Source organism: Squalius cephalus (genome assembly GCF_949319135.1).
Source record: "Squalius cephalus genome assembly, chromosome: 7".
NCBI lineage: Eukaryota > Metazoa > Chordata > Actinopteri > Cypriniformes > Leuciscidae > Squalius > Squalius cephalus.
The window spans coordinates 9860721-9871725 of NC_137128.1; the positions used below are offsets into that span (position 1 = coordinate 9860721).

General features: G+C 36.8%; 1 long non-coding RNA gene across 1 annotated transcript in view; it reads left to right on the forward strand.

Annotated features, from left to right (window-relative positions):
• LOC307162353 overlaps positions 1 to 11005 on the forward strand; it is a 37168-nt gene that overhangs the window by 18731 nt on the left and 7432 nt on the right. The window lies entirely within an intron of this gene.

Genomic DNA, 11005 nt, shown 5'->3' on the forward strand with positions numbered 1-11005 from the left:
TCACCATTCAAACCAAATGGGCTGTTCTTTCTTCAGATTCGCGTCGAAAGCAGCGAAGAGTTGTAGTCCACAAAGTGCTCTCACACAAAGTCTAACCGTATCAAACTTCTACCCGCTAAATTGTAGCATTCTTTACACAAAACATTATATTAAAAATTCACAGACAACATATGTTCACATTCATGGCAAAATTCAAACGGGACCAGAAAATAATTATTTTTTTCACATTCACTTGCATTGACGATTTTTCAACCTAGAGGTCCAGTGGGGTTAGCGGAAGGGGCGGGACTTACCAGCTCTATAAGGAACTTTGCAACTACATGTCATACTGTATATGTCTTATAAAAACCATACTGTATATATGTCTTATAAAAACCATACAGTATATGTCATAATGACAAAAATTATACCCTAATGTATAATTTCATGATGACAACTATATTTACCTTTCGCATCTATTGACTAAAAGGTTTCTCATCGAAATCAATTGAAGGTTCCCTTAATCGTCGTAGGAATGAGCGAGAACCGGTTGCGAGTGTGTTTGTGCACGCTATCAAATGGAGTATACTTCGAAAGGCATACGCTAAGTTTTCACATCAAAAAATGACAGACTTTGGGCTTTGTCCTCAGTTAAAGAGAGAGACGGTGTAATCAGGTGTGGTCTGCTACCAAGGCAATTTGTGTTTAGAACGAAGGAATCATCAGTAATGACTTCATAAATCATAGCTGGATGGTGCCGCACCTTTCCATCCACATTTTAGACAAATCATGTTCTGGCCCATTACAAGGGAAAAGTAGAGAGAGAGAGAGAGAGAGAGAGAGAAAGTGAGAAGGTTATGACAAAAGCGCTGGAGGTACTATGAAACCTCATACTCATCTAAACAAGTTTGGTGGTTGAAAAGAAGTAATAACAGTGCAGACAAACTTGGCCACAGAGGATATTTCAGATTATGTTTGTTTTTAGAAACCACTTAACAGTTCTGGAAAAACAACATGTTGGAGGGGAACATAAAGTTGGTGTTGAGCAATTAAAGAGATAACAATCACAGATTGTTAAAAGATGCTGTCACAGTGAAAAACTGGAAAAGCACTAGCGACTCCTGTAGATCAACACTCCCTGAATCAGATTTATGGAAACTTCTTTGTTGAAATATTTAGTAATTCATGCTTGTTTTGTGATCATTCACAGACTGGGAAACTGTTCATGTATAGACTTAATCATATAAGATTACAATAAAAAGAAGATACTTCTATAATAAGTCACAATATTCTATTGTTCCCCCCCCAATAATTGCACATGCTAGATATCAATCATTGCTATATGGGAAATGAATCCAAAAGTGATTCAATAACCTCTTTCAGGAAGATGCAAACCTGTGATTTCCTAAACACTGACTGACAGTGAGCACTACTGAACTGTTTCTCTAGTGTCGCGTACCTGCCAATGCAAGCTGTCACTCTCAAACATTAGGTGAGGGGGAGCAACTGATACTGCTTGTACTATTACTAAGACTTGTACTATTACTTTGACTACTATACCTCTAGTTTTGCTACTATTGCTATTGCTACCACTATATCTACTACTTATAGTTAGTACTAAAACTACTATTACTACCATTGTTATTTACTACTACTACCACTACCTTTAATAATATAAAGACTGCTGCCATTTCTACCACTACTTGCTTTTACTACTATACAACTATTAGTACTAGGTCATACTTTTTTAAAGGTGTCTGTGTTACAGTGCAATTATGCATTTAAGTACTGAGTATCAATAATTAAGTACATCTACTTACTATAGGTTAGGATTAGGAATAGGGTTTGGTTTAGGGTTAGTTGCATGTAATTATGCATATAGTTATTACTACAGTGACTACATGTAACGTGTTACAAGTGTTACCATATAATGTTATCACCACTATTACTAGAATTACTACTACCACTTTTAGTACTGTTACAACTACTGCTATAACCAGTACTATTATTACATCTGCTACTACTTTTAGATTAATTACAACTACTGCTGTTTTTAAAACTACTATTACCATCGCCTCTATTACTACTTCACGTTTACTGCTTTTTCTGTTACCACTACTCCTATTACTTTAACTACTATTACTACTGTTATCACTACCTCTGCTTGTAGTACTACTACTACTACTGTAGTTCAATAACAAATACTGCTTTTACAACTACTATTACTACCCCTATTATTACCACCATTACTATTACTACTACTGTTTTTACTGCTACTAGTATTACTACTATTGTTACTACTGTAATCACTACCTCAGGTATTGCTATGACTATTTCTTTTAGTTAAATTAACCACTGCTGTTATTAAAACTACTATTACTATTACTGTTATTACTCCCATTGCTTTTACTACTACAACTTTTGCTCAATAACAAATACTGCTATTAAAACTATTATTACTACCAACATTATGACCACCATTACTATTACTACTGTTTTTACAACTAGTAGTTTTACTACTGTTATCACTGCCTCTGGTATTGCTACTACTATTTATTTTAGTTAAATTACAACTACAGTACTATTACTACTACTGTTATTACTATGATCGCTTGTACAACTACTTTTAGTTAAATTACTACAGCTGTTATTCAAACTACCACCATACTACTACCACCACCACTAGTATTGCTACTTCTGTTGTTACTACTACTACTCTTTCTACCATTGCTTGTGCAACTACTATGATTACTGATATTATTACCACTGCTATTACTACTACTGTTATACTATTCTATTTAGTTCAGAGAAAGAGAGAGTAAAATCTCGTTCCCTGAAACTGAAAATCCGAGCCCTGTCCCGCAGGAGCGCAGCAGTAGACAGTGGTTAAGTGCCTGTGACCCTGTGCCGGGGAAGATTGGCCGTCCTGAAGGCCCATTTCCTGGAGTTTAGAGGGGCCGTTCTCTCCTACTCTCACAAGGCAGAGCTTCCTGTGTTAAAGACCAAATAAGCTTCACTCCAAGAGACTATTTAAAGCGGTCCTGCACATTTTACACTTGGTTTATTCCTTGATAACAGCAAAAAACAAGTTAGATGATTGCTTTTCTAATCGTAAACTGCTCAAGAGTGAATAGAGGTTATAATATGATAACCTTTGCCCTTTACAAACAACTGAAATTGATTACAGTCACTCTCTAATGTGTCAAGAGCAAGGATGCAGTCTATTGGTTTTTCAAGGTTAACACACAATAACATTATCTTAAGCGCCGACACTACAAGGGCAGGTAAACACGTCCCTGAGCTCCAAGTATTTGTCAGTGAACAAGCTTAAAGTAGTCCAAACACAAACACATACACTCATGAATACTACTCAAACGCACACACGCTCGAAAGGCTTGTTATCTCCTGGGTGTGCCAGGAAGGGCCAGACGTTTTACAGCACTTCAGAACTGTTTTTCCTGACACCTCAGCAGACGAGAGGAACGACCCCATCACCAACGGCCTTCTCGCCGGGATCCTGAGTCACAGTGCTGAGTTATAACGTCAAGAGGGCTTTTATGCCACACAAGGAAACACGTTTTTCCAAAAACATGTAATAAGGTTACAGTTACTAGGATTGAGAGTCATTTTCAAATAACATTTACAGTTTGTTATAAATGATTCACATAATACATTTTTCGAACACCTATGAATTTGCCAAAAAAAAAAAAAAAAAAAAAAAAATTACCAAAAACTTGCCAAATACACTGCCTACCATACAGACATACAACATAATGTCATGGCAAATATGTTCAATTTCAAACGAACACACCTTCTAAAAATATGTGTTAAAACATTTATTTAATGCCCTAGCAACCTATTGTGACCCATGTTTTTAGACTATGTGCACAATAAGTGTAGTTACATTGTATTTACAGCTGTAATAAATTTCGGTTGCACTTTATGGTAACACTTTATTTTACAGTGTCCTTGTTACATATGTTACATGTAATTACCACAGTCATAACAGTACATTTTGCATAATTACATGCAACTAACCCTCAACCAAATCCTAATCCCACCCTAACTCTATAGTAAGTAGGCCTACATGTAGTTAATTATTATTACTCAGTACTTAAATATATAATTAAACTGTAACAATGACACATTAAATATAAAGTGTAACCCAGCTTGGTAACATACGTGTACTTACAGTGTACTTACTACCTAAGAAAGCACTGGGTAATATAAAGTAACTACATGGGCTACAAGGTCAGGTTTAGGGTTAGTACTTGGTTATTACCCAGTTATTACCCAATTACTATAATAAGTACATATGTACATGTAGAACAGGACTGTAAAATGAAGTGCTACCTCAATTTCTGTAGTTAAATCTATAATTACTCTGTTGACCCTTCTCTTACACCATAGCCCACCCAAATTTTGCAAAATAACTTTTAAGTTCAACACAATAATTACATTGTTCCCTAATGTATTTTTTTTTAGTGCTGGGCAACGATTAATCGCGATTAATCACATCCAAAATAAAAGTTTGTTTACATAATGTATGTGTGTGTACTGCGTATAATTATTTTGTAATACACACACATGCATCTATATTTTTAAGAAAAATGTGTTATTTATATATAAAATATTTATATATAATATAAATTATGTATAAATACAGTATACATACAAATATTTCTTAAATATATTAAATATATACATGCTTGTGTGTGTATTTATATATACAAAATAATTATACATAGTACACAAAAATATATTATGTAAACACAAACTTTTATTTTGGATGCGATTAATCACCCAGCACAATTTTTTTATTTTTTATGTAAGTACTCAGTAGTTAAAGATACAATAAAAATGTCAACCTTTTTTTTTTAAAATAAATCTCATATTGAATGACCTGATTATAGCCTGTAGAGTCTATAACACTCACTTCTTCTTTCATAACTCATTTCTCAAAACGTCTCGTATAGCACATTTCCCTCCACGCTGTCCTGCCACAGAATCATGACAATCCAACGATCCTTCCAGACTGTAAATTACCGTAACCTAAAATATATATAGAACTCTGGGCAAATCTACGCAGGTATGTGTGGTGGAGGGTTGGCACTGCTCTGCGGTCAGTTTCAGCTCTTTAAACTCAGAGTCTGAGCATTCATGAGGGAACGGCCCAGCTGGTCTGGGATCATCAGCGCGCCGGCAGGTCTAGGACAGGATGCATATGTGGCCCTGCGTGTGGCTCATATTCCACTGAGCGATCCAGCCTTCCAGGAACACGAGGAAAAGGAGTCAAAGGAGGAAAACTGAGGTTTTGCTGCTATAAGTCCATCCACTCGTTTTTTGGAAAGAGGGAATATTCGTCATGCATCTCTTTCTCTCTCACACGTCGGTCCTTCTCGTTCTCTTTGTATCATTCTTTGTCTTTTCCTTCATGTTGGCAGCTCTCGCAGCCACCGCTGCACAAAATTCCTACTCTGCACATTTTGCAGACGCTGGTCTACAGGGAGGAAATAGAGAGGAAATTGTGCTGAAAGTGTAAAAGACTCTCTCTTTCTTTCCATCTCATTTTGAAAAAAAGAAAAGAAAAAGTTTTTGATGTACTATACACATAAATGGCTAAAAATAAGCATTTAGTAAATATGTTCTCTTTAAAAAAAAAATGCAGTAAGATTAATTAGAAAAATGTGTGTGTTTTTCATACATGCATTTTGGGTTCTTTCTTAAAAAAAAAATTAAGTAGTCTATTCTCCATCTCCATTTAAAAAAAAAAAATACTTAGTTGCTTTAATGGTTTAAATGTTTCACACTGTGCACACACATTTTCATTTGGATTAAAACATACATTTTAACACACACATATATATATATATATATTTATCTGTGCTGTTGAAGTTTTCAATTTCATGGGATTCACTATAAAAAAAAGTGATGATGTCATGAAGGTCTGAACTGTTTACACACTGCTAAATTCACCTGTGTTTGACACAGACCATAGTGCCAGCTTGTGGGAAACGTATCTGTCTTTTTATAACCGCTGGCTCTGAGGTCACTGACCATGACGAACAGGAAGAGAAGCGTAAATCTGAGCTCAAGTTGATGCCTCTGAAATGTCCTGGCACGTTTTCTGCCCCCATTAGACACATAATAGCAGTGCTCGCCGTACACACTCAATTTGTCACTTTTTCACTCCTGTCTGTGTTTGGTCTGGAGCTCAGTGTGGTTTGTGAAAATGACGGTGTGTGTTTTTAGAGGCAGGGAAATGTTGAGATGGACTTTTGCCATAAAAGATGTTTTTTTTTTTTTTTTTAGGACCATTTTATTACCTGTGTTGTGCAATTGTGGTTTTAGTTTTACATTTTACATTTACAGCTTAATTATATTGCAGCAGTCCACCAGATGGCAAGATAAAAATAAATAAATAAATAAATCTTTTCAGCGGGTCTTAGACATTTGATATAAATTGTTTGCCAGATTGCAACATGAAACAAAGTTTATAACCTTTTTTTCCCTTTTTTTTCCCCCTGGACTTTCATATTGTTATATATTTTGATACTCAAAAAGATGCTTGAAACCAAAAAGTACTCGATGGCTACTGGTCCGGCTTACTTCCATAATGTTACATATTTTGGAAAAATATGTTGTCTGGAATTTATTGGATCTTGAAAAGTTTCTTTCTATGACAGGAGGTTAGATTGAAGGGGATGAAAAATCACTCAAAAAAGGATAACAGAAGTTATTATATATCTATATATAAATATTTATTTGGAGTAACATCAGTGAATTATGCACAATAGAGAATTGGTATTAAATTAGTTTAAGTGAAGTTAAAGTGAATAGTCGCTGTATAGCAACCAAACCTTTACATATTGCACAATAATAAATACATAAATGTAATGATACTGAACTGTTACAATATGAGATATTGCATGCAAACCGTAGAACCTGCAGGTGAAGTAATATCACCATTAAATTCTCCGAAGCAATCCGCATTCTTTCTGAAGAGAGATAAGGAGAAGGTGTGGTGGGTTCCCTAGGGTGCTTCGGTGTCATAGTAGATGGATGGGAGTATTTTTCTGCGTATGTGTCTGCTCATCAGTCAGGAAGGAAGAGTGCAACTCTTGCTCCACATCCTGACACACCGAGACACATCCTGGCACACGGACACCAGGAATGCATGTAAACCTTTAAGCTGCAGAGTGTGAGCATTAGCCCAGATGTGTATTAATCACACTGAACACATGGACTGGCCGTGATTTTGCAAAGTATAGCTTGATCAACATATTTTGTTGGTCCTGGATGAAAATTGTTGTCAAACTATAATAACCCTAACCCAGTGCTTCTCAAGCATCCCAAACACTTTCCCTTATCGGACACACCCAATAGAGGACTTGAAGTCTGTAATGATGAGCTAATGAGTTCAGTCAGGTGTATTAGATGAGGGAGACATACAACATGTTAATGGTGAAATGACAGTTTGAGCGTTTGGCAGTTGAATACGTGTACATACTGGTGTTACCACACTGGAAATTAATGAAGCATCACGTGCACCACAGTAATTAATGACTTGGCACATGTGATGTTTTAGCCATGGTGATTCATGCAAAACAAATAGCACAAGGGTAATAACAAAAAGCCTCACACATTCTCAGCTAAGATGAAATATCTAGTTCAGTCATGAAACTCTAGATGGCGCAGACTGATAGCTATCTGCAAGCAAGCACATCATTACTGCAGGGCACAAGCTGATTGGCCTCTGCTCATCCTGCAGCCAATGAGATTGCTTTCTCAACATTTAAATAGTCTGGTTCAGTGTTTGCTGTAGGCTATCACAGTTCCTCTAAACCTCCCCAGCTCCACCTGCCTAGATCTGCTACGAAATGTATGTATGTCTATTCATGCAGCAGCAGCAACATATCTTACAGATCTAGTCCACCAAGACCAAATACATTAACATTGTCATATCCATTCAAGAAAATACACATAAAGCACATACATATCCCCTCTTTGGACAGTCACTACATCATAAAACCATAATTTAAAGTCCCCGTGAACTGGAAGTGTGCAAACAACTTTTCTCCAGTGTTGTGACGTATTTCCAAGTAAAAGGGAATATTGAACAGAGGGCAGGGTTTTACTCTAGCGCTCCTCCTCTCCATCTCTCGCTCATAACAGACTAACGGTTTGAGGGGAGTGGTTTGAGGGGAGTGGTTAAGCGTTTTCAACCCAAGCCGTCAAACTGACGTCATCAGAAAAAGACGCCATTCCAGACCGGAAGAAACTTTTCAGATTTTGATTAAAGATTACCACGGCAAACAATTTTATTCTGTGTATTAACTTGCACGGATTCATTGTTCATCACAAGACTAGTAATATGTGCTAACAAAGTAAATAGGGTCAATTTTGATTTCATGTCGACTTTAAACACATTCCCTTTTTGTTAAAAGATACTCGAAACCAAAATGGACTCGTTGGCTACTGGCGCGGCTCAGTTACTGTAGATGCCATCATAATAGGCCGCCACTGCGTGGTTCCGGTCAGCCGACACAACTTTTACCCATGAAGACCGACAGAAAACAACTAAATGAAAAGTAACAAACAAAAAACAGAATACTGGACGTGTAAATGTATGTGTTGTCTGGAGGGTGAACTGAAGGGGAGTGTGGGGTTTGGATAATGTGTGCGTATGGAACAGTGGAAGCAGTGGAGAGGAAAATGATAATGTGTGTGTGTGTGTGTGTGTGTGTGTGTGTGTGTGTGTGACGCCAGAGCTGTCCTTCTTAGCTGTGACGATCACTTTGTCAAAACATGCTAAAACTATTCTGAGAGTTGTCATGATTGAAATGAACATAGAGTGCGCTAGACACTGAATATGAAAATCTGAAAAACTGCATAACTGTATAAACCTTAGGCATTAAGACCTTATGGGTGACCACAAGCATTACTAGCTGTTTTTACATGGACCCTAATAATCTGATTGTAATCGGACTACTAGCACAGTCAAATTAAAAGAGTAGCCATCTCAATAAGAATCAATTGGCCAAATCCGATTAAAATTTAATTCGTATTGTAAGGGTGGTTTAAACATATTCTAATCCGATTGAGAGGACATGTAAACACTTGATCGGATTGAAAACCGAAACTTGAATGGGAAAGTCCTGGGCATTAGGGATGGGCAATATGGACTTTAAAATATATCACGATATTTTCTGGTATTTATTGCGATAACGACATCAATGACGATATAAATATAGTAACATTCACCACTGTTTTTGGCTACAAGTGATGGCTGCATGCATTCTTGAGAGCCTCAGAAACCCAAACCTTAATCTAAAGTAACACGTACCCATCATAAAATAGGCTCTTATAATATACCAATTACATCAAATATTTAAAAAACAGTAAAAATCCAAACACCAGTTGCAGAAACGGAAAAGTTGCAGATATATGTTTCTTCTGTAAAAGTGCAGATGTTTAAATAGTGCAACTGTACTGGAAAACGCCACACAATAATAATTAAACACAATCACAAGTTTGAAATGTAAACACAGATTCTGTATTTATTCATACTCTCATGGTGCAAACAGCAAAAGTAACAATCCCTACCATGTCTTCAGATAGGTTACAAAATTACAAGAGAGTGCAAAAAATCGAGCATCATTTACTGAGAGAACTTACAATAATACTAAGATGAGATAATACTACTACTACGAATTCTACTACTAATAACAATATACAACGCACTAAGTATTGATTAGCTGCTGGGTTCATGAATATTAATCACGTTGAGCTGCTGGGTTCATGAATATTAATCGCGTTCTTATCATGAGGAACATTTTTACCAGTATATCGCAAATGATAAGATATCGATCATCCCTACTGCGCATGTGCAATGACGTAGAAATGCCAAAATTATGTATCACGCGAGGAACAAGCTGTTGTTGTTGTTGTTGTTGTTGTTGTTGTTGTTGTTGAATGAAGTGTCTTAAATTACTATTTTACTTTTGAAACTCTCTATAACTTGATATGACTTGATCAACACTGTTTAATTGAGCTTCAGCATCTGCCAGGATCTAGTTCAATGGGGTTGTTGGAGACTTGTGGCTAAACGTCCAGGCTAAGGTTGCAGGTTTGAAACCGTCATGATTGTCATGATCCATGAACCATCATGATCCGTAAACCGTCACCACTGTGTCCTTGAGCAAGTCACTCAGCCACAGATTCCTCCGGGGTGAGTGTCCCTGTAACTCCACATGGCACCGCTCTATGATGACGTCTTGCACCATCGTAGAAGCGCTTCCACTGGCCACTTCCACTTATATGTCATGTCTAAGTCATTTAAATTACACTTGGAAATATTTTCTTGACATCTTGCAATTTCAGGCCACTTGAGTTCCTGAACATGATGGATGATGGGATACGCTTAGCCTCAAAAACTGCACCGATGCAGTATTAGAGATAGTGTGGATTTAGTGTGCATTATGCCTGTCACAGACTGTGATTTCAGCAATCCTGTAAGATCATTGCAATTCTCACTGTACAACATGGATCTAATAAACTTGGGAACAAAATGTATGTAGACTGAATGATGATGACACCTATTGAATCGTAGGCTATGACACAAGTTAATATAGAAGAATAAAGCGTCATTAGCATGTGCTAGTGGTAAACAAATAGAGCAAGATGAATCACACTTTGGCATTTGTGATTTTTATGTGCGCTGGAATAATTTTAGCACCATGTCGCATTGATCAAACCGTCATTTCATGATGCATTTTTATTGGCTAGTCAGTAGATGTTGGTCGTAGCAGCAAACACACTGTGAGATGATCATCCTAAATTTATAACACTGTGCTGTGCATAAAGGGCACTGAGCTTTGACATTTATCAGACCTGAGACAATTTTGTGCTCTTACTTCATGTTGCAAGCATGCTTTCTTAAGTGGCCAAGATTGCAAGTGTACTGTAGGTATTGGGACAGGCCCAATGTTTAACTGGGGGTCTTCTACTTTTATTCAGTTTTACT